Source organism: Protopterus annectens, chromosome 5.part1 (genome assembly GCF_019279795.1).
Source record: "Protopterus annectens isolate FY-2018-M chromosome 5.part1, PAN1.0, whole genome shotgun sequence".
Taxonomy (NCBI): domain Eukaryota; kingdom Metazoa; phylum Chordata; order Ceratodontiformes; family Protopteridae; genus Protopterus; species Protopterus annectens.
This window is the reverse complement of record NC_056736.1, coordinates 250,501,698-250,527,502: the sequence shown is the minus strand read 5'-3', so window position 1 is coordinate 250,527,502 and position 25,805 is coordinate 250,501,698. Positions and strand designations below refer to the sequence as shown.

At 42.3% G+C, this 25,805-nt stretch overlaps 1 protein-coding gene across 1 annotated transcript in view; it reads right to left on the bottom strand.

Moving 5' to 3' along the window:
* The window catches only part of LOC122803352 (F-box/WD repeat-containing protein 7-like), a 1,891,371-nt gene that overhangs the window by 1,161,856 nt on the left and 703,710 nt on the right, over nucleotides 1-25,805 (bottom strand). The window lies entirely within an intron of this gene.

Sequence of the window (25,805 nt, the reverse complement as noted above, 5' to 3'; positions counted from 1 at the left end):
TGCCACATACTTTTTTTGGTCCACATTATCACTTTTAGCATTTACTTTCCATTGTCTGATAACTATTCTTTAAGCTTACACAAGTGATTATTCCTGCATCTATTATATTTTTAGATAGGGCAACTGCTGCTCCCGTCAGCACTTTTTGTATGGTTCTCTAACTTCACAAGTCACAAGCTCCCATTTCCTTAAATCTGTAAAAGGAGGTTTTGAAGAAGCAAAGAAATATAAAAGTGAATAACACAATACCATACCTTAAATGCATGAGACCAAATGATCCAACACTGAAGGATCCAAACAAGAATGAATGCATGCCAGTGGCAAGAAGCTAGTCTGAACAGTAACTAGATTTTATGCTACCTCACCACTCCTTCCACCAAACAAATCATGCTATGGCTGTCTTAGTGCCTTCTGACACAGTCTGCAACCCACCACAACAAAGTAGAACAGCAAGGACCTAGAAGGAGATGAAAGCGGCTATTACACAAGTGAACTAACTAAAGCAAAATGAAGTCAAGTCAATTTGTGTTTGGTCAGCTAGACTGCTAGTCATCTCACGACAGGATAAATAAAAATAAAACAATAAAAACAAAAGTATATAGAAAAGTTTGATGGGATGCGCTCACCTCAAAAAAAAAAAAGATAATTTTCCGAGGCTATCTGTGGTGTGAGACCTCAAATGGAAAGAAAATCATTAACGGGTTGCAAGATAACACCTGACTTTGATACTGACAGCAAGAAAAGAAAAACTACACATAAGGCATACAATGCTTGTCAATTCTTTATCAGGCACCTTACTACAGCAGAATACACTAGAATTTTACAACAGACTTATACCCCCACTCAAGGTGTCTTTAAAAACAGCACAGATTATCTGAAAACTTTTTAATCAAGACATAGCAACAGGGAGCTACAGAAACAAAAGCTGAGTAATCAGCAGAAGTTTTTAAACCCATACTCTTCCACTGCAGTATAAACTATACCACTGATGAGCATTCACAAAACAAATAAAAGAGGACTTAACTAGAAGGCTAAGAGTGACCACCTACTTACTATAAAGTACAGGTGTGTAAGAATTACTGTAACAGTAGATGTCCTACTAATCACTTTTGCAGTATTTCTAACTTGGGCTATCACCACTGTCTGTCCAGCTGGGGTACCAAAGAGTTACCTTCCCAGTGTTATATGTCCACAGGGTGACCTCAGCTCACAAGCGTAGAGGTACACAGTCGTATGTATGAGCACAATTCCTCAGTCTATCTCCAAGCCAGTGGCCTGAAGATCTTGGAGACAGAAAACTGGTGAGCTAGGAGAGGCATAGTATGAAGAAGTGATAAAGCCTCCTCTGTTCAAGGGTGTTTCCCCATAGAATAGGAACTGAGGGAAAAAGAGAAAGTATGGAGAAAAATAAGTGTAGACAGAAAGGAGGGTGGAAAGAAATACTGCAACAGTGATCAGTAGGACATCTACTGTTATGGTAAGTTCTTGCACAATTATACTATGTCCTGAGACTGAAATCACTGTTGCAATATTCCTAACACAAGTGATTCCCAGAGCTAAAAGGAAGTAAGGATGGTTGGTTAAAAGGCAGTAAAACTGTCCAATAGACCAGAAAGGACTGATCTAGTGAAGGCAGCTTTGAACCTTGAAAAAGGCATCAATCCTGTAGTATTTAGTGAAAGTGTGTAGAGATGACCAGGTGGCAGCTTCCAGTATGGACTTGGTATTAACTCCTTTGCAGAAAGCTCCAGAGGTTGCTACTACTCTAGTACAGTAAACTCAAAGGAATGAGGGCAAGGACTTGCCATGTAGAAAGCAACAAAAGGAGATACCCTTACAGATCCAGCTTGTAACGGTTTGCTTTAATACAGGTTGGCCTAGTTTAGTCCATGAAAGAAACAGTTTAACAAATGTTTTTTTTTTTTTTGTCAAAATAGAATCTTAACAGTCTGTGAATGTCCAGAGAATGCAGTATCCCTTCCCCTCAATTCTGTGGGTTGGGAAAGAAGTTAGGCAGGTTTATGACTTAATGAGAGACAGCTCGTTCACTACTTTAGGCATGAATAAAGGATTAGCAAAGATGGTTACCCTGTCTATTTTTTTTCCGACTAGTACAGAGCCTATTTTCAGCGGATGCCGAGGGAGAAATTCTCCAGATGCATGTCTTTGGGTTGTGGGAGGAAACTGGAGTACCCGGAGGAAACCCACACGAATGCAGGGAGAACATGCAGATTCTGCACAAAAGGCACCCAGTTGAGAATCGAACCAGAGAACCTCTTGCTGTGAGCTCACAATGTTAACCGGTACACCAGTGCGCCACCCTGCTGCACCACTGAGCCACCCTGTCTTTGTGAAAAATAACAATGAAAGGAACAGTCATGAGTACCCGAAGTTCTGAAACTCCCCTAGCTGAAGTGAGGGCCATTACTAGGACAGTTTTCCAGGTGCAGAGTTTGAAGTTTGCTGATGCTGCTGGTTCAAAAGGAGGTAATGTTAGCTTTTTCAGCACAAAGTTGAGGTCCCAAGTAGGAGTAATGGGCTTTACAGATCATCTAAGATGCTGGACCCCTTTAAAAGAATGACTTGACCTCAGATTTAGACAAAGGGGGGGGGGGCCGAGAAGTAAGCAACAGGAGATGGCTGGCAGGAGTGGGCTTTGATGGAAGAATAGGCCAGACTTGTATATAAGAGCTCACACAAATATTTCAGAATGGAAGGTATCCCTGATTGGTTGGGGTCCTGACATTCCCTTGGCATCAACAGAAGAATCTCTTTCAACTGGCTATGTAAGATGTTCGAGTGGTGGTTCTCCTGGCTTCTTGGAGAATCTTAACAAGATCCACAGAAAAATGGTGCCCAGCTGGAATTAGAACCTGATCATCCACAGAGTTAGGTACAAGGATGACAGATTGAAGTGAAGGAGTAACCCTGTCTGTTGTGTGATGAAATCCACTTGATGTGGCAGTTTGTAGTACTTGCCCCTGGCTAGAATAAAAAGAAAAGGAAGCCAATTGTTTCTTGGCAAAAAGGGAATCACGAGCAAGAGTTTTGTTTTTTCTTTTTGGATCTTTATAAGAATTCTTGGAAGAGACGTATTGAAGTAGTGGAGAAAAGGCATAGAGGAACTTCCCTGTTTATTGAAAACTGAAAGCATCCATTTTCGAAGCTGAAGGACTAGGTCCCTGATGCAAAATAGTGGAAGCTGTTTGCTGGTCTTTGAAGCAAACAGAAATATCTGAGGAGTCCTCCAAAAGTGAAGGGTGTCCTGGAAAACCTGTCAGTTCAAGGTGCATTTGTGATGATCCTCCAAGGACCTGCATAAAGAGTCTGTCAATACATTATCCTGTGATGGTATGAATGAGGCTGTGAGCAACATGTTTTCTTCTGGGTGGCAATGCCTCAATCTTACTGGGTCAGTCTGTACAACTGGTAAGATCTGAATACTGTTGTGTTGTCTGTGAACATTCATAGGCAACTAGGTTTCCAGAGATGTGAAATCATCTGAAGAGTCTGAATGAGGGTCCTCATTTCCTACAAGTTGATGTGTTCCTTTAGTAGTGCTGGCTGCGGCTGCCATCTACCCTGGACTCATTGGGTGCCCGTCCAAGCCCTGCATACCTCGTCCAAGGCATTTGTGTGCATTTCCTGAACTGAGGCTGGAGGAGTGAAGGGAAGCACTGGGTTGAGTTTCACCTGATCCTTCTAACATAGGAGTTCTTGTCTGAAACAGGGTAAAAGGGGAATCAGTGTGTCCAAAAGGTGAGAGTGCCGAGACCAAACTGTCTTCAAGTACCACTGGATTTTTCTTGTATGCAGTCTGCCTAGAGGAAACATTGGGATAGTTGCTGCTACAAACCCCAGAGCCCTTAGGATCTCCCCAGTTGAGCACTGGCTGAAGGATGCAAGGTTGTGAAAGTAGTTTGCAAGGCTCTGCAGCTTTTCTTGAGGTAAGTAGGCCTGCATTCTTTTTGTATCCAGCCTACAGCCAAGAAAAAAAACGACGTCCTGACATGGGTGCAGGGAGGATTTTTTTTGTAGCCAAGTGTGAACCACAACTGACATAGCAGGAGGAGGGTGGTATTGAAGGAGAATTTGTAGTGAAGTAACCTGGATCAACAGGTCGTCTAAGCATGGAAAAATCTGAAGTCCCTGAGTTTGACAAAAGGTGATCACTAGTGCCAGACACTTTGTGAAAACTCTTGGGGCTGTAAAAAGCCCAAAAGGCAAAGCAGTAAAACCCATTGCAAAACCTGAGGAATCTCCTGCAAGGAGTCCAAACTGGTACATAAATATATGCATCCTTTAGATCTAGAGATGCTTTAGGTAGCAGACTGTGCAGTGATATCATTTTGAAAGCTAAGACTTTTAAGAAGGTGTTTAGTAAGGAGAGATCCAGTATGGGTCTCCACTGCCCTTCTTTCCATGGAACTAGGAGAAGTCTGAAGAAAACCCCTTTCCCCACAAATTCTTCTGGCACCAGCACTACTGTTCCAGTAAATGGGTGGGAGTAGATTAATCTGACTGTGTAGAGGTGGAGGCATGCCACATAGTGAGGGAATCTGTATCCAAAAGATGGCACGACAGTTTTTTTTAATGACAGCACCCACTTGTCTGTGGTAATCTTTTCCCATGTGGAAAAAAATCAGATCAACCTTTTTGAAAGGGGTAGGGTAGAGGTGAGGCCAGGGAGAAAGGTTGTGGATAGTCAGAGATTTGCCCACAAGGAAGGTCTCCCAGATTTCTCTGTGGTTTACCTGTGAATTTCTTTCTGGGAACCTTCTTGTGTTTCTGTCTAGACCTATGGCCCCCTCTGACAAATGGGGTAGGTTTGGTTGGTAACGCCTCTGGTATCTACGTACAGGGATTAACATATGTCTGTAATCCTTCATGGTTTTAGCCTGCTCTTAAAGGGTTTTGAAAATGTTGGCAGCTTGGGGGGCAAACATGAGATTCTAGTCTAAATGGGAATCAACTGTTTTTGCTTTCAAGTTCTCAAAAATAGGCTGGCTATGTAATCATGCATACCTGCGAATTACAGAGCCTGTATTAGCTGCACTGGATGAGGCCTCTACAATATCATAACTAGATTTAATAATGTGTCTGGCCACTTGTAAAAATAACATTTGTTGTTTAGAATCATTATCTTGCAAATCCATCATACCTTTTTTAAAGAATTAAGAACATATATCAAATTACATGGTCATCTGGGTTTGGTAACTAATCACCCTGAATGCTGAAATAGAGGAGGTATAAACCTTTTTCTCCCACGTATCCACAGCCCTGCTATCCTTGTCTGAAGGAGAGTGAACTGACATTGGGAATGGAATTAGATGGCTTATCAAACACTTGGGAAACTGCAGAAGGGTCCACCAAAGGATTTTTAAACAAAAACTTAAGATCTTCAGAGACTTTATAAAATCTGTCTGGTCTTTTGAGAACCAGAGGCTGGGAGTCAGGGGCAGCAGAAGTTGACTGAAAAGCATCCTAAAACAGGAGGTACTGGGGAAGAGGCTGGGGTGTCCAGTTCCAGAAGGCTGTAGTATCTTTTCTGCACCTTTGAGCTTTTCCTAGACACTCAAAATGCTTTATCATATTTAAGTTTGACTCTCCAAAGAAGCTTCTTCTGCTGGAGAATCAGGTGAAATGGTGACCTCATCATCTGAAAGGACTTGATCAGGACAGTGCATTTGAGAGGTGCAGGCTAGAGAATGGTTAAAATCAAAAGCCTCCTTAGGAAGATGAAGTCACAAAGTCACAGCAATCTTTTGAGGGGTGGGGGAAGGAGGCTTCAGAGCCAAAATTGCCTTAAACATGTCTCGAGAAAAATCTATCCATTCCTTCTCCCTAGAAGAGGAAGGAAGAGGCTGAGAGGAAGCAACATGTTTAGTTTTCTGATGCTTCCTTTTTTATGTGACGTCCACCTGTACTAAATGCAATGCAATAGCTTAGATCCCTGACATGCAGCAATTAGTTTACATGGATTTCTTCTCTAAGATTTGAGGGACACCTTCTGATATGATTATCTGCATTTCACCTCTGCGTGCAAAATCCTCTATCATTAAAGCCTTTGGTGCCATGCCATCTTCCAGCAGGGTCTTGGAAGGGAGTATCTGACGAGGAATCGGACCTACTGCAGGCTCTGAAACGTTAGCGGGTATGTCAGAGTCAGAAAGCGCCAAGTCTCTGGCTTAGGCCTTTTAAATTTTTCTTAAGTGGTGGAGAGGGCTAAGTGTTTGAGACACTGCGTCTCCAAGAAAGTGTTATGTGAGGACAAACAGGAACACAAAGTCGTAGATATAAAGGATCAGAAGATGGACCATGTTTTTTAGTTATGTTCTGCTCATAAGCAAAAAAAAAACACTTGGTGTGCAAGTCTTTGTACGGGATTTGCCTACTGCACTCGCACTTACCCCACCCAACTGACATCCAATACTGGTAAGAAAAACACTTAAAAGAAATAATAAGGAAGGATCCCCCAATGGAGCATTTATCTGAGTATTTGAAGCAACAGTACTAATGATCAAGCGACAATCCGTCCAATGGATATGTAACCTGCATTTGGGCTGGTGGTGAGATAGTCTAAGGAATTACACTTGTACATCCACCTGTATATCCTTACTCTTGCAAGCTGAGGTCACATGTCAAACGATACTGGGAAAGGTAAAGCTTTGGTACCCCAGCAGGACGGACACCAGTTGATAACCCATGTGTTAGGAATACTGTAACTGTGATTTCAGTCAGGACATCTATGCCTTTCACACTCTGAATCACTAGGTCTAACATCAAAAGTAGCTCTCACTTTAATACTATACCACTAATGTACACTCTTCTACCTCTTCATCCTAGTAGCAGACACTCAACTATTTATTTCCTCTGTAGTGTCTTATAACATTTTCATCTCTCTAATACTCATCAACTCTGTCTCTCCTTCTCCTTAATTTCCCTCCTGGACATTACTCCTCCTTATCTAATTCTATTATTCTACTTTGGCATCAGAATACTCTAGTATGTCTCACCTCCCTGTATTCATATAAATATATTCAGTATTTTGAATAATAGGCTATCCACATCTGCAAAGTGACTTACTACTGGCAATACATCCTAATTTCTCCTAGCAATACTCTATAAATGTATTTCAATCTGTTGTGGGGGGGGGTCTTATCCCCTTAAGGTACACCCCACACTACTGTAAATAGTTTTATCTGGTTTTTTTTCCTCATCTTGCATATAATTACTTATCAGCTACTGTAAAATGTTTTGTGTGCGTCTGTGGAGAAAGAAACAAGTGTATAGTGAAAAAAACAGAAGAAAAGAAGAGAAAAAAAAGACCCGAGTAGTAGGTAGATGAGTGAGAAAGCATCTTTGGTAGGAAAATTAGTGTAGTGGTACCAAAAAGGAAATTGAGAGGCCAACATAATGATTTGTAAAGTTTATTAATATACAGGAGATAAGTGAGCAATTTGTGGAGGACAGGAAGACAAGTTATGTTGGGTCAATACACACTGAATTTTGGAAGGTTTCTTTTAGTGCTAATTTAAAGGAGTTGAAATTAGTGATAGTTCTGACTTGAAATGGTAGTTTGCTCCAAGCATTAGCGACAAAGAAGCTGTCGAGTGGCTTGCCAATATTTTTATTTGGCTTATAAACTTGCAGTAGTTACTGTTGAGAGCTACAGACTGCACAGTTTGGCGTGCATGGGTGGATAACAATGGAAACAAAGGGGCAGTAAAGATGGACCATTTAAGATGGAATGATATGCGAGAAGCTGGGGTAGTAGGATGTGGTGATGAAATTTTAGCCATTGCAAGTTTTTTAGGGCTATACAGTGATGGGTGAAATTGGGTAGGTTAGAGGCAAATCTTGCTATTTTGTTGAAAATAAGTTCTAATTTAGTGAGGAGATTAGACTGAAGATTTGAGTACAGGGGCAGAATAGAAAAGTGTGGGGATTAGAAAAGCTTGTGCAAGGGAGAGTCTTGAGGAATGAGTGAGAAATTTATTGTACCTGTACAGCAGTCCGAGGTTTTGATGTGTCTTTTTAATGCATTGTTGAGTGTGTAGATCAAACTTTAGGTGGTTGTCGATGGTAATGCTGAGAGGTTTTGTGTGTGGTTCAGCAGAGATAACTGTGTTGTTAAGGGAGGTGACAGAAAAGGTAGTTCTATGATGCTGGAGAGTTGTTGGGAGAAACAGGAGACGTTTAGTTTTCTTTGGGTTCAATAGTAATTGGTTCGAAGTAAGCCATCTTTCAAATGTGTGAAGGGACACTCGCACTAATTCAGTGGTCAGACCAATGGACCACAGTTTAACAGAGGTTTATGAAAGCTTCTATAGAAAGTGACTGTAGATGCAACTTTTTTAATATGCACAAGGCTAAAAAAGTACAGGTATATAAGACGCACTTACCATAAAAGTATAGACACTTGAGTAATCACTGCTGTAGTAGCCACAACTATGTGGGTTATATCCTGCCCAAGATATAACAGTCGACTTCAGGGCACCTTCCACATGCCTAAATTGTCAAGCAGCTTGAAATGAGCTGACTAAAAGACATGCTGGGGGTGAAGCCTGTGACAAAGGGAGATAGTGCCCAGCCCAGCTAGCTGGAATTTTGGAAATAATTATATGTCATTTGTGAATATCAACGTGATGTATTTAAGATGTTTGTGTTACAACTGCATTAGAACTGTATGTCATGTGTATATCAAACTGGTCTGTAGAGACGTGTGTTAAAAAAGGTATTTTGTAAAGTACTGAGCTTAATGATGTATCCAGAGTGTACCCTGCTGGAAGAGAACAGAAATGTACATACACTATTGTAGCTGTTTAAATGTATAGATTTTAACAGTGGAAACTGGAATACAGGAGGTTAACTTCAGAAAAATAGCTGAAATTAATTTACTTTATGGCAGCTAGAGACAAAATGTCTGTACTTGGGAGTTTTCTGTATTGTCTTTAAGGTGAAATAATTACTAGTCTTCAAAGCATGAAGAAATGCAATTGTTTTATGACTTCCAGCATCTCCCAGAGATCTGAGGTCCATGTATTTTCACAGGGAGATGATAAATACTGCTACCTTCCAGCAGTGGGGTTTTCACCTGGGACAGAGTCAAATGAAAAGAAATTATGTCGTTCTGCAAGCTATCCCAGCAGTAATATTTCAGATATTAATTTGTGAACTCTCTGAGAGAGAGAGCGAGCATTCTATATTGTCTTCGACCTGACAACAACAACCAGAAGATCCATCAACCACATCTGCCTTGCCCTTAAGTAAGTTAACTAGGGTATAGTAATTATGTTAGATTCAGTCAGGAATATAGTTAAGCATAGTTTAGAGCTTTTCTTTATTTATGTGAGACTGTCCTGCAATGTTGTTTTAAATATTTCCTGTGGTTTTGAACTCTCATGTCACTATGAATATAAACCGAGTATTTTCCTGTTCTTCTATTATTAAATATATTTCAATATTTCATTGTGGCTAATCTTTGTGAGACATATTTAAGTTCTGAGAGTACTTTCATATTTATTTGGTGACACTGTGGGCCACTCCTAAAAGCCTTCCTCTGGTTAAACTACCATTTGTACTAATATTAATATTACACAGTAAGATTGGACACCACTCCACAAGGGGGGATCCACGTTGGATCCCGGGAACTACCTCCCCATCAGTCTGACGAGCCTGATCTGCAAGGCCATGGAATGTATTATCATGGAACATATAAACAAAAACATTGGCAATCTTCAAACACTGGACATCACGCAGTTTGGGTTCGTGAAGGGCCGATCTTGTCTCTTGAACCTGAATGACTTCTTTGAATCAGTCTCCAGAGCCGTGGACAAGGGTAAGGTGGTCCACACAGCCTATCTAGACCTAGCCAAGGCCTCTGACACCTTCCCCCACTCTGGAATCATAGATAAACTTACTAAGCTGGGCATTAATCCCTATGTCACTCGATGGGTTGCCAACTGGCTTACTGACAGAACCCACACTGTAAAAGTAGCCGACTCCAAATCCAGCTCCAGACAAGTGACAAGTGGAGTATCTCAGGGTTTAGTCCTGGGACCGCTCTTGTTTGGCATCTACTTCTTTAAAGTACAAGCAAACACTAAGGGACTCTGGCTAACAAAGTTCGCAGATGACTGCAAACTGGGAGCCATTACTGAATCCCCAAATGATGTGGATATTCTACAAAAGGGCCTTACAGAAACAGATTTTTGGTGCCAGAACCATGGGCTCAAGCTCAATGCCAAGAAATGCATAGTTATCCCCTTTGGGAAAAAACATGTACCTGTGAATTACCACATAGGTGGCAGTACACTAAATACCCAAAGTGTGATGAGACTTAGGGACACAGGTGGACAGTGGTCTCACCTTCAATAACCACATCGCCACAACAGTCAGGAAATCCTTCTATGTGGCACACCTCATCACTAAAGTCTTTTCATCTAGAAAAAAGGAGGTCATTGTCCCACTATACTCATCTCTCATTAGGCCCATTATAGAATACAGCGCCCCATTTGGTATGTACCTTTCAAGACATCTGCAACAACTGGAAAGGCCACAGAAGTACCTCACTAAAAGAATCACGGGCCTAAAGCAGATGTCCTATGCTGACCATCTAAAAAATCTCCACCTATACTCTGTCACATATTGTCTACTCAGAGGCGATCTCTGTTTAACATACAAGGCCATGTCAAACCCAGAGCTGTTGGACATGCTACACTTAAAGAAATCCCAATCCCCCAAGAGATACATGCTCCAGGCATCTAAACCTTGTCATCACAATGAACAAAACATGCTGGAGGGATAGGTTCCTGACTCAGAGACTCCCCAGACTCTGGAACAGACTGCCCATACATGTCAAGCAGAGTGCCTCTTTGGCCCTCTTCAAAAGGAACCTTGATGATTGGATGGGAGATAGGAAATTCACCCTGGGGATCACGTCAGTTGCCCTGCTAGACAGGGGTCCAGGGAAGTAAATACTGTGGGAAGAAATAGCCAGGGAATTTTTATAGCTAGGCTTGTATAAGCCCTAGGGCCGATAGTCTAGTACCAACCTATGAACCTATGAACAATTTAAGGGCCTTAAAGTAGCTCATAAGAGTTGGCTGTGATAACTACCTTATAGTCTGGGCAAAAGGTGGCATACCTAGTAAACCTGTGTCAGCCTTGTCCAGGTGTGTGTGTGTGTGTGTGTGTGTGTGTGTGTGTGTGTGTGTGTGTGTAAATCAAACCTCAAACGGTGTATGTGTCAGCTATTTGGGCAGGGACACGAAGCACTGGTTGGACAGAGAGGGTGCTGGAGGTTTTGCTTGGCCACTCAGCTGAGATCTCAACTCTACAGCTGTGCCAGTGGGGAGTCTTATTGGTGATCGGGAGAAACCAGCCCCAGACTGACTGTGGTCTCTGTGTGCTCTTAAGGGAAACTGCACTTGATGCAGAGAGCTGCATGAGGAAATACTGTGTGTGTACTTGCTATCCTCCCAATGTACATCCCCCACTGGTGCCAGTGATGAGGATTGAGGTTCCTTGATTACTGGTTCAGTGGTGGGTCATTACAAAGTCCTTCCTGCCATTAGAGAGAGGGAGGCTGAGATCTGAAAGGACAATGCTGGGAATAACAAAAAAATAAAATGTCCACACCCTGTTTAAAACACACCAAAAACCAAGGGAGATGAAGACAGGGAGCGGCTACTGCAGCAGTGATCATTTAAACATCTACTGTTGTGCTCAGACAACTGTACTACGTTCTTCATATTGATCACTGCTACAGTAGCCTTAGCTATATGGGTAGATTATCATAGCTAACTATATTTGGGAGGTGGAAGGATATGGGTTCAGGAGCCCCTGAAGAATGGTCCTAGCAAAGTATGATCGTCTTTAGACCTAGAGAAGGAATCCAGCTTATAATACTTTGTAAAAGTATGTGCAGACCAAGTTATAGAGGAAGCCAAGGTTTTTGTAGAGTGGGCCTTGACCTCTGCCTGGAATAGATTCATCATGGTGAGTATAACAAAAGGTAATACCCTTAGACAACCATTTGAAAATAGTTTGTTTGACACAGGTTTTTCCTTCTTCCCTTCACAAGAAATAAACAATTGATCCAATGATCTGAAAGATTTACTTATGTCAAGAATAGTACTAGAGTTGTCTGTGGACTTCCAAGATGTGGAGAATCCTCTCTCTCTCATTTTTACATTCAGGAAAGAAAATAGGAAGATGTACAGTTTGACTTAAAGTAAACTCGGATATCACTAAACAGAAGGGGAGGAAGGCAACTAGATAATATAAAACAAGTATATGAGTAGCCAAACTCTAAAATATCAAAAGGAAGCACTTAGTTGTCACCTGAGCCTTAGCACAAAAGATTGTGTCTGTTGCAAACGAGTGACAAACATGATCTGGGGTAACTTGTTAATTGCAGAGGATCATGGATAATGGGAGGAACCTGTGCTTAGATTCAAAGTCTTACAGTGGCTAAAGTCTGACAATAGTTGGATCTGGTAACCTATCCATTGAAGAATGGACAGAAGAGACAACATTAGATCCTTTATTTTCTGTACTGATGGCACCCATCAGCTCTGGAGTCCTCTCCAGACTATCCCAATGGGAATGTTCATTGAAAGCACTAAGGAAAGAGGAGGCATGTTGACTCCTTACTGGAGTATTTAACTGAGAATACTGATTTCAGTGAGGGTGAGTTGTGCCACAGATTCCCCTTTGAGGACATCTCATTCAGTGAGATCTTAAAATTGCTTAGACAGAAAGAGAGACAGTATTTCTTGAGGCCTTTGGGGCCAGTCCGTGTACACCCTATGGGTGATCCCTTCCACAGATGAGTTGATTGATCTAATCTCTAAGTGGGCATGGAAGGAGTCTGATGTAGTAGAGCCTATTCCCTGGAAGCCAGACAAGTTTTTGGTATTCCCCTAAGGATCGCTCCTTTTGCAGCAAGGATCCAGCACTGGATTCTATGGTGGTGGCTGCGGCCAACAAGAAAGAACAAGCTGAGTAGAGCTCCACTGTCCATCCTCCAAACTGGGAGTTCAGGGTGTTGGACTGATATGGGAAGTGGGTACACGCTTCAGTGACCTTTGCTCTCAGGATGCTGAATTATTTAGCTCATATAATGCACTTCCATAGGGATTTGACTAAGGAGATTTCCAAATTCCTCTCTGGGTCCCTACCTGAAGAGAAGAAATTTGCCGAGACACAGCTGGCTGCTCTTCCATCCATATTAAACCTATCTAGGCTCCTTATTTCAAATAATACAGAGTGTACATCGAGAGCCGTGGGCACCAACATAATTGTTAGATGGTACATCTGGATGTACCTTTATGACTCTGCAGAGCACTTTAAAACTTCCTTTATCAATACCCACTATGATGGTACCACCCTTTTTGGACCTGAAGTGAAATAGACTTTGTCCAGAAGTAAGCAAGTTGGCAAAACCTTGTCTAACATAGGGATTCAGTTTTCTACTCCCAAAAAACTTTCTCTAGAAACCAAAAGAGAGGGAAGAAACTGTGGTCCCCAATGTGGGGGGGGATAACAACAGACATCACCCGCATAGCAAGGGTGGACCGCAGAACCAAGGCTTTAAGGTTTCCTTTTCAGATAGGCCTTTATAGCTCTTGACAGTTGCCCAACTGCCACACTCTGGAGACAGTTAGGGAGCACTTATCCCTGCATCATATGGCCTGGACATCCATCACTCAAGATGCTTGGGTGTAGAGGACTACAACCAGGCCGCACACTTCCTTTCCTATCTCATCCCCCAGATGTGCCACTCTCTCAATGAAAGGCAGCAGCTATAGAGATAAGAAATCTACTAAACAAATGAGTACTCTAAATGGTCCTACCACACCAGCAAGGATCCAGAATTTACTCTTGGTTATTTTTGGTGCCAAAGAAAAACTGGGACATAAAGCCAATTGCCTCAGTAACTTGAACCAATATGTAAAACAGACAAAATTCCAGATGGTCACACATTTTAGTCCATCCTACCCTTGTTGAGGAAGGATGATTGCATGTGCCTGATAGACCTCCAGGATGCATACTACCACATAAAGATGGACAGATGCTCCAGATGTTTTCTCCACTTCCATCTGGGAGCCAATCACTTCCAGTTCAGAGCTCTGCCCTTAGGACTCAGAACAGGTCCCCCAACCCCACTTGTTCACCACATGCATGGCAATGGTTGTAGCTCATCTCAAGTCCCATACATGGACGACTGGCTCATAACCACCCCCACCAAGAATCTCCTTCTTCAAGCCAGGGACTCCTGTATCTTCATCCACCTTTGCTCATGACTGAGGACAACTGTCAACATAACCAAGTGCAAGACTAAATCTGTTCAAGCCACAGAATTCATTGGAGCACATCTGGATGTAGTGCTACAGATACACCACGCTAATGGAATCCACAACTACCATGGCTCAGCAATAAGTGGTAACACAATTCGCCTGTCAGAAGCCACCAGTGAGATTGATTTTTTGTCTCCTTGGTTTGATGTCAGCAGCCATAACCCCCTAGTTCCCTTAGCCAGATTTCATATGAGGGTGCTCTAATGCACCCATGCAGTTCAGTGATCAATACAATGGTAACCACTAAGTTTTTTCCAGTAAAACTCATGAGAATATGCAAAACTCATACTTTATGGTAGCTGGAATCTCCAGCTGTAGCTCAGGGTTGTCCCTTTGTTCTCCCTTCTCCTCAGGCCGTAGGGACCACAGACAATTCTCAGCTGAGGTGGGGGAGGCATATTCTATGAATGTCCAAAGCACACAGCCCCCTTCAGAGTCCAGCCTTCACATCAATATCCAGGAGATTAGGGCAGTCCAGCTAGCATTGCAGGCCTTCCCAAAGTTGGGATCTCTATCCAAATAGACAATTTGTTGGCAGTCTGGTACATCAACAAACAAGGAGGAACACATTCTTACTCATTATGTTAAGAGGCCATATGGGTTTGGAAATGGGAAATGTCTTTTCATCACTTTCTGATAGCAATGCACATATCAGAGCAATCAAGTGTTTTAGTGGGCAGGTTGAGCAGGTCTATCTTCCTTCCTCATAAGTAGTCCCTCAATCTGACAGTGGCAGATGGCAGTGACCATGCTGAAACCTCTTTGCTTACTCCAACAACAAATACTGCAGGTGCTTTGCTCTAATCTACCAAGAAGACAAGTCCCCAAGGGATGCTATGACCCACACTTACCCCCCAATCTCCTTTAGGTCTATCCTTCTACTCCTCTTATCCCAAAGTTTATGCAGAAAGCAATGTGGAAGAAGGCTAAAGTGATCTTCATTGCCCTATTCTGGCCTAGACAAGTGTGATTTCCCTTCCTCTGATCTCATCTGATTGACCCTCTGTGGGTGCAGGACCCTGTTTCAGATCTTCTCTCGCTCACCCTTCTGGGAAGACTCATCCAAATAAAGAAGCCCTCCAGTTGACCACATGGTTTCTCCAGTTCTGATGTAGTCATTCCAGACTTTCATCTCAAATCGTACACATGCTGACCTCCACACAGAAACCTTCAACCCATAAGATTTCCAAAGTAAATGGAAAAGAGTTTGCAATCTGAGCTTCTAGTAGGAATCTGAATCCATTTAAAGCCCATTTCCTGACTATGTTTGACTTCCTGGCTTACCTTTTTCAAAGTGGGTCTAGTTACTCTACTATCAAGGTTCAGTCAGTTGCTATTTCCAGTTTTCACAATGGGGAAAATCAATCACCCATTGCTTGTCTGAGATGGTCTAAGATCTTCTTAAGGGGCACCTTTTTACTGTGATCTTACTTTAGAGATGCTGTTGCTCCTTTGGATATTACAATTCTTCTGCAGGCATTGAAGAGACTTCCTTTCAAACCTGAAGCTACAGCTGACTTGAAATACCTTTCCTGGAAAACGTTGTTTTTGATAACAGTTACTTCAGCAAGGAAAAAAATTGGAGCTACATTCTCTTTCATATAAAACACCTTACTTGGTTTTCCATAAGGACAGAGTCACTTTGAGAACAAATTCATCTTTCCTCCCCAAGGTGGCTTCTGAATCACTGCTTAGCCAGTCTATCAATCTCCATGTCTTCTTTTCACATTTTGGCAATAAAGGAGAGTACATGTTAATAGTTCTGGCTGTACACAGTCAACTCCGGTTTTATCTGCACCATAATAAGAATGTAAGGAAGACCAACCAGTTCTTTGCTTCCTTTTCCTTAGCAAAATTGGGTAAACGAGTGTCTAAGGTTAACTCATTCTCAATGGCCATCTGAATGTATTTCCCATATCTACAAGGTGAAAGGACTGTCCTTCCTTGGACCTCCAAAGGCTCACTGTACTATATAAGTTGCTACCTCCACTGCCTTTTTCTCCAAAGTAACAACCGATTACATTTGTGCTGCAGCTACTTGATCAAATGTTTATAGCTTCATATTTCATTTTCAGTTGGATTCATAATCCAAGTCTAGAGCTTCCTTTGGTTTGGCTGTTCTCTGAATATCTTTCCATGAGACCTCCCAATGTTTGTGGTAGCCAGGGACTCTGTCCCATCAGTTGAGGAATGGACAGAAGAGAGAAAGTACAGTTGTGTACACTTACCATAAATGTAGATTTTCAAGTGTATTCACTGTTGCAGTCATCACATTTGGGTTATCTTTTTGCAGTAGCCCTCAGTCGGCCTGATTAACAAAGTCTTGGGTCCTGCGTCGGTTGCTGTCTCGTCTTCTGTGACGTCAGGTCATCACGGGTATAAAACATGCAGCTGATGCCATTACATCAGTTTTTCTTGCCCCAGATGTCAGGTGCCCCCCTAATGGGAAGCAATTTTATATATATATATATATATATATATATATATATATATATATATATATATATATACACACACACACACACACACACACACACACACACACACAAGGTTATACCTCCAATAAAACAGCAAATACACCAAAAAGCTTTTAAGCATAGTAAAGAAGAGTAGAGATATAGCCAAAAGAAATCAGGGGGCTGGAGGGAGGTTAACAAGGACTGCAAGTGAATACACGTGAACATCTACATTTATGGTAAGTGTACACAACTGTACTATGTTCTTCGTGTTTCACTGTTGTAGTCATCACATTTGGGTAGATTCCCAAAGCTAAGGATGGGAGGACTTTAGATAGCATTAGGACTAGCTATAAGGCCCTGCAAGACTGCAGTGGCAAAGCCAGCTCTGGATTTAGAGAAAATTGGCAAATGGTAATGTTTGGTGAAAGTATGTATAGAACTCCAGGTAGCAGCATTTAGGATGTCCCTGGTAGGGACGCCTCTGAGAAAGGCTGTAGAGGTAGATGCAGCCCTGGTTGAGTGGGGTCTGATCCCCTGTGGGATAGGTTTTCCATGGTGCTTATAGCAGAAATTAATGTAATGGCCTATCCATTTAGAAATGGTTTGCTTTGAAATAGCCTTCCCCTCTGCCCCTGCAGAAAATGCCACCAGCAGTTGTTCAGATTTCTTTTGAGGTTTAGTCCTGTCCAAGTAGAATCTAAGTTGTCTGTGCACATCTAAGGAGTGCAGTATCCATTCCTCTTTGTTCTGTGGATTAGGAAAAAAGGATGGCAAATGAATGGACTGATTAAGAGCCACACTGGATACGACCTTGGGCATGAAAGAGGGATTGGTTCTGAGGGACACCCTGCCCGCATGAAAGATGATGAAAGGCTCCACTGCCATAAGGGCCTGTAATTCAGACACCTTCTTGCTGAAGTGATTGCTAAAAGGAAAGCTGTTTTCCAAGAAAGGAATTTTAAATCTGCAGTAGCAGCTGGCTCGAAAGTAGGAAGACTTAGTTTCTCCAATACAAAGTTAAGGTCCCAGGCAGGAGATGGAGCTCTCCTGGGTGGTCTTTTTGGCCCCTCTGAGGAACTGCTTGAGCAGTGGATGAGAAAAGAGGAGAGGTTCTGTGTTATAATCAGCTGAAATGCTGAGGCGCAAATTTTGATGGAGGAGAAAGACAGCCCTTGTGAAGCATCTCAGTTAAGTATTGTAAAATCTGAGGTAAATTGGGCACTGCTGTGCTCATCTCTTGAGATTGGTTCTAGGCACAGAATCTTTTCCATTTGTCAGCATAAGATTTTCTAGTACTAGGCCTCCTTGCTTCTAAAATGATATCCATCACTGGTTTACTGAGGGGTGACAAAGGGGAGATTAGGTAATTAGCCAGGCTGCTAGGTTCAGTGTTTGAAGCTGAGGGTGCAGAATCTGTTTCTCCTGATGAGACAATAGGGTAGGAGTCCGAGGTAGATGCCATGGGGCCAAAGGTGACACACTGCACAAGAGGGGGTACACCAGTGTTGGCGTGGCCAGTCTGGTGCAATCAAAATTGTCCTTAGTTTGTCTTGTTTGATCTTTAGTAGTACTTTGGAGAGCAGAGGTAGAGGAGGAAAGGCATAAACGGACAGGTTTTTCCAGTTGAAGGACAGAGCATCCACTTTCCAAGCTTGTTTGTGGGGAGTCCTTGTGCAAAATTTGTCCAATTGGCAGTTCTGGGTGGAGGCAAACAGGTCTATATCTGGGCTCCCCCATTTGCTTGTCAACATGTTGAAAATCCTTGGTTCCAGTTTTCACTTGTGTTGGCCCATGAGGTTTCTGCTTAGTTCGTCTGCCAGTGTATTTAGTTTTCCTGGCAGGAACTGAGCTTGTAGATGCACTTGGTAGCTCACAGCTGTGTCTCACAATGCCATGGCTAGTCTGCAGAAGAGGTAAGAATATGTACCCCCCTTGCTTGTTTATGTACCACATAACAGTGGTGTTGTCGGTCTTAATTGTACTGGAAGAATGTGTTCCTTAAAGGCTGTCAGAGCATTCTGTACAGCTAACATTTCTTTTTGATTGATATGCAGGTGCATTTGACTTGGGTTCCATTCGCCCTGAATGCACTTGGCCTGCCAGGTGAGCCCCCCATGCATAGTCTGATGCATCCGTTGTTAGGGTTTGGGCGGTAAGGGGTAGTGTGAATGGTAGTGCCTTGTTATGGTGGCAGGCCTCTGCCCACCAAAGGAACTCTAGGCGTAGGCAAGGTATGATAGGAATCATTGCTTCTAGATCCTGAGAATGTTGACACCATAGGCTTTTTTAGATACCATTGTAGTTTCCTCATATGCAGTCTTGCATATGGAATTAGAAGAATGCAGGAAGCCATGAACGCCAAGGCTTGTAGTATTTGCCTTGCAGATAGCAGGGTTCTGGTGGCCACTTGTTTGAAGTAGGTTGTCAAATGAATTTGTTTCTCTGACGTAAGGAAAGCCATCTGGGAAGTTGTAGTCAAGCTTGCTCCCAGGAATGTAATTTGTTGACAGGGTACCATGTGTAATTTCTTTTCGTTTATGGTGTACCCCAGACAAGTTAGCACCCTTTGTACAAAGGCCAGATGCTTCAAATGTATGTCCTGGCTTGCTGCCTGAATTAGACAATCGTCCAGGTATGGGTATATTTGAATATTTATTTGCCTGCAAAATGCAATGACTGGAGCTAGGCACTTTGTGAATACCCTGGGTGCAGTAGATAAGCCAAAGGACAGTGCAGAGAACTGATAGTGCGTGTAGCCTGCTTTGAAGAATAGGTATCTTCTGCAAGATTCCATGATTTGGATGTGCAGGTATGCTTCCTTTAAATCTAGTGTTGCCAACCAGGCATCTCTGCCTAGCATATGAAGCAACTGGTGAAGAGTCGGCATCTTGAATTTTGGAATCACCAAAAAGGTGTTTACAGTAGACAGGTCCAGGATAGGACGCCATGAATTGTCTTTTCTGGGTACCAGGAAAAGTCTTGAGTAGAAACCTTGTTCCTTTTCCTCTTCTGATACCAACTGAATAGCCTCCATGCTTAAGAGAGAAGATACTTGCTTTTGGGCCTCTTCCCACTGATTTGGGGGTAGATCTGGCCACCCGCTTGGTGCTGGTAACATGTGGAAGTGAATTCTGTATCCCTGGGACACTATATTTAAAACCCATTTGTACCGGGTAATGAGTTCCCAGTTCTTTGCATGGAGAGCAATCTTTCCCCCCAAAGGGGCAGTCAGTTGAGAAGTTCTTGGCAGTTTTAACAAGAAGTCATTGAGACAGTTTACCATAGGGTGGAGTTTTATTACTCCCAGATTTAGACGTGGAGGCCCCCCACTGCTTAGTCCTGTGCGTACCCTGGGACTGAAGCCTGGGAGCTCTGCTGGCTCTGAGTTTGGACTGAGAAGGTCTTAAATAGGCAAGAAAGGATCAGTTCTTGGAAAGCCAATGCCTACTAAACTTTGGAGGTTGTACTTGTAAAAAATCTTTAACAGTTTGCATAGATTTAGCTTTTTCTTCCATTTTTTAAGAATGTCTTCTGCCTTGTTGCCAAACGGACGGTCCTGGTTTAAGGGAGCATCCAGTAATTTCGCTTTAACATGATCCGGCAAGGATTGCTCCTTAAGCCAAGCATGCCTTCTAAGTACAGACCTACTGACAGCAGCCCTGCAAGATGCCTCTAGTGAATCAAAACCACATTGCAAAGTATGTTTTCCAACTTGTTCAGCTGAATGCATTAAATCCTGTAAATCCTTATTTTCAACACAATCAGGAATCAACATAATTTTCTGTTTAAGCAATCCAATAATATGCTGCTGATACTTTACTATATGAAACTGGCAGTTTAAGGCCCTAATGGCCAAAGTTGCAGAAGTGTATACCTTCTTACTCCATCTATCCAGCGCCCTGGAGTCTCTATCAAAGGGGTTAGGATTTTTGGCAGTAGTAGCTTTAATGCCCTTGTGTCCCTGTGAAATGGTCTCAGGATCCGCAGTAGGATTTTTAGAAAGGAACTTGTGAGAGTCAGGGACCCTGTAATATCTATCAGGTTTTCTGGGAGCAGGAGGTAAAGAGTCAGGGGCCAAGCTAGATTCCGAAAAGGCATCATCAACAATGTCTAGTACAGGGGGGTATGGCTAAAGGCCTGTGCTGGGGCAGGAGTAAGAAACCCCTAAGCCTCTTTTTAGAATCAGAGAAATTCTGACTTTCCCAACGAAAATGCTCCCTGAGGGTATGCAAGGTTTCAGCAAAAGAGAAATCCTCTTGGGGGGGAATGCAGAGGGAACAGAGTCCTCAGCATCAGAATCCTCATAGGTACATAAAGGTAAATCCTGGTCATCAGCGGAAATAGAAAATTCAGAATCCTGATCAGAAGTACCATAAGCAAACTCAGTCCTAGGTCTCTTAGAGGGGGAAGGTTGGCTTCCCCTGATTAAAGTAATAAGGTCTTCAGCCATTCTTATCATTTGTTTTTTAGGCATAGAGGCCTGGCCATGCGGTCTGGGCATCAGTTTTCTAGGCATGGTTCGAGTTTTAGGCCTTGAAGAAAAAGACAGCATCGGTTTAATACGCAAATCAGTAAGCCTGAATACACCCTCAGAAGGCAGTGCCTGCACAGTGGCTCCGGACCCATCCAAGGTAGAGACATCCGCAGGTTCCACAGTTGAATCATCTCATGGCATACCGGACTCCGAATGGGTCTCAGTAGAGGCCTACGAATCTGAAGTAGTGGGTATCAGGGGCTGCGAAAGTGCCTCACTGAGTACCGGCGAACTGGCGACTGGCATAGGAGAAGCGTCGTCGGCAGCTTTGGAACTCGGTGGTCTGTGTCTGTCTCTATCTATGCGTTTTTTGGGAAAGTCGGTAGTCAGATGGATTACCAAATTCATATCTGGATAATTGAACCGAGCACCAAAATATTTAGAAGCATAAATATACCGACGACGGATAGTTCGTGGTTTAAATAAGGCACAAAACTGACAGTGAGGTACGTCGTGGTCAGGGCCTAGGCAAGGAATACAGTATGAATGAAAATCTTTATGAGGTATTTTCTTTCCATAAGTAATGCAATTATTTACATTTACTGACATCGGTTTAGAGCAAGAAAAAGTTTCCCCAACGGGGTACTTAGCTTTTAGTTGAAGACTTCGGTTCTGAAACTCGAAAACAAAAATTTCAGGAGTCGGCCGACCAGCACTTACGAACTGCTTCTGCTTTGGGCACCGCATGGCAAGAAAGACTGATGTAATAGCGTTGGCTGCATGTTTTATACCCCTGACGACCTGACGTCATGGAAGAAGAGACAGGAACCGACGCAGGACCCAAGACTTTGTTAATCAGGCTGACTGAGGGCTACTGCAAGCAGATAACCCAAATATGATGACTGCAACAGTGAAACACGAAGAACATCATCGGATATGAAAGTTATGCACTTACAGTCATGTCTACTTCCATCCTTCCATAAATGCCCTCCCACCTTCCTCTACTAGTTATCATTTTTTCCCCAGATTCTGCAGTAATCCCCCTAATAGTGTCTATGTATTGGCCAAGCACTGTTTAAACCCTAGATCAGTACTTTTTCCTCTACGTGTGATGTGTGTTCTTAGGATGATAATATACCGGGATACTATAAGGTACTGGTAAACTCACTCTGAGGTAACTAGCTAATTACATGGATTATAGGTAGGAAGAGGAGACTGAGCTTTGAATCTAAAGTCTGAAAGTGGCTGAAGTTGGATCCAGTAACTCATCCATTGAGGAGGGCCCAGAAGCTGACAACACAGCTCAATCATTATGGCAAGTACATAAGTTGTATTTCCCCAGCAGGCTACTTAATTTTTTGCTCTGGAAATTCTGAACTAAAATGCTGATATAACTCACACATTCCCAGGTACAGAAGGGATGTACTGCCACTGTAATGCAGCAAGAAAGAACTGACGACAGTGCAGATTTCCTTCTTTTTATAAAGGCAACATGTTGACATCACTGAGAAGGAGGACTCTTTTGGGTTGAAGATTCGGAGGTCCACAGTTCTGGGTTGGACTGGATATCAGACATTGCCTGTATCAGAGTGCCAAATGCCAACTAAAACAGTAATTCATACAAAAAAAACCATCAGTCTGTGAAATCAAAAGCTGTCGTTTATCACTGTACAGCATAAAAGCAGAGTTAACACCATTCTTAACTACACCACACACTTGTGCAGTTATGTCAGCTCTAGAGATATTTAATTCAAGAAGCCTCACAAATTAAAAGTACATCTGCCAAGTAGGTTACTGCCCTAATGGACAGAATGCAGGGCATAAATACTTGTTTTCCCAATCTATCCAGAGCTTAAAATGAGCAGGGTAGGTGGGTGGGTTTGGCAGAATGGTTAAGGTCTTCACCTGAAAGACAAGGTGCAGGGTTAAATTCTGACCTCTGGTTATTGGTTAGGCTTAAAATGACCCCTCAGGGCAGTTAATCTAGTAATCAACTATGAACCTAAAACTCTCTATCAGGAAGGTGGATGGACTGGAGCCTTAGATGTTGAGTTCTTCTTTAACGGTGCTACAGAAATGGTCGCACATGACTTGGGGGTTTTGGCTACTCCGATCACTCCCAATATCCAGACTCCTTTTCTTAGCCCCAAGGCCACAGTATTACAATGGACTCAGGTTATAGACAATGCCTTGAAAGGTATGCATAACAGATGACACTACCAAGGAAGACTGCTCTACCACTCTACAGGCCATCTGCATTCTCCACTGCAGGGGCAGCTTGGCATCACAGGGCTATCTACCCTCTCCTGCATCCATTTCAAAACCTCTCCAAACATGGGGGCGTCTGGAGAGGACCCTCCAGCCTTCTTCAGTCAGCACAGACTTGTTCTCAATCTTGAAGCTCTTTGTCATGGAAGAACCAGATAAAGAAGATTCTAAAGCCCTTTTGGGAAGAAGTGTATATATTACTGCAAAAAGGTAAGGGAAGTTCTACCAGCTGAGAAATGGAATGGCTGTCATAAACAGTAACAATGAAATTAAACTGGACAGACTGGAAAGAAAACCCAAGTTGCAGAAGACCGGTACCCTCCACTATGAAGGGATATGGTCTGTATAATGTGATGGTAATAGGACTCAACCATCTGTTAGATAATTACCTGGAGGGCCAGTGCACACCCCTTCAGTACATTAGCATATATCTGAAAATTTTGTCAGGTATACCAGTGTCATTGACACCATCAACCAGAATGGCTTTTGCCTGAATGGATTTAAGGGAAAAGGTTAATGGGCCCAAAATAACATACTATGGAAAGGTGTCAGGGTAAAGCCTTAATGTTACAACTCTTTCCTGTTGGGCTATTTTTGGGACAACTCTGCACTATTGTCAAACTTAATTTTTATTTCACCCTATATAGTACATTGCACTTTCTAATACAACTCAGTGCACCTGCACATTCTCTTTGGAGTCCCTACACATCAACTCTCACAAAATTGAGTTTTTCTTCTCATAATAATCTTATGTTTCATCCTGGTATTAACAAGTACTCTTCTTGCATCTTATTGTATATTTTAATTTACTTGTATCTTTTTGCAATTTATTTTATCTGTATTCTTTACTCCATGACTTTTATAATGTGTTTGTATCTTACTGTAATCAGTTTTTATCAGTATGCATTTGAATTGTACTTTGTTACTGCCTACATAGCCTGGGCAATGGCAGAAAAGGGTCCCTGAATCAGTTCACTTTCCTGGTAAACAAAAATCAAATAAACAAATAAATGAAAGGAACATACACCAGTACAGCAGTACTGCTTAAAAGTAATGACCGTCTAGCCAGGGCACAATGACCGTGACAAAATGCTGCCTCTAACATTTATGTAGTGCATGGAGTGCGGTGACTATGTTCAGATATTCAGAAAAAGACAAAGCAGGTAAGCACTAAAGTGGTGTAAGACCTGACTTAAACAAACGTTAAGCACCCCCCTGCTAAAGTTCTTATGGTCGGGTCATGTGCTAGGTAGTAAAATCTGCCAGTACTGTCCAGCAAATAACAGCAGCAGAAGAAAAAATTTGTTTCTGCCTGTTGTCCTTATGGATAACGTGTCTACAACTTTCTCTTATAAGCATAAAAATTAGCTTGATTAGCAGGAATTGTTTTCATCTACATTTTCTTATGGGTACCCAATCTGAAACTTAAATGCATGTCATAATGAATTCAGTCCTCATGGTTTCTCCGAAAAGCACAGATTTTAAGAGGAACAGGTCAAAAATTTAAAGCAATAATCTGGACATTTTGAGAAAATCTGGACAACTGAGAGGTATGAAAGGTGAGTGTGAAATGTAAGGGAAGCATTACACTGTCTTGCATTGCTTGCTAAGTGTTTTACAAGTTTGAAAGTCAAAACTCTTAGTTTTTTTTTTCTTACTGTAACTTGTAGTACATGAAGCAAATAAAGCTCCATGTACTACAAAGAATTATGATTGGTTCTCGGATCCTAACATACAATTATGTGTTCTCAACATGGATGCCAAGATACACCTCTTGAGCTTCAATCTTGAGGTGAATTTCTTGGCATCCATGTCTCGAACACATAATTAAGAAAGTTAGAATCGGCAAAAGTATCAACTTTCTACACAGGGGTAGACAACATGTTGTAGTCTATTTTCTAGTAGAAGATAGGCATACAGTTGATATGTGGTGATGAAGAAAGTGGAGGGAAGGACCAGTAGTGTCCTTATGGTAAAAAAAGTGGAGAGAAAAGTGGCTCCCGGCTGGAAGGAGGAAACTCTGGAAACTGGAATAGTGGCTCTACTATTATCAAAATAGGAAATTTAAGTCTAAAATCCACCACTTTCATTAGTTTTTCAGATCATTTCCTCAGAAAAGTAAGACGACCTAAGTTGCTATGGTTACATTTCATGAAGGACAGCCAGAACAGGAAGCAGAAGGCACTGTCTTGAGACAGTGAAGTATCTCATGCATCAGGCAATTCAAAAAAGCTTTTC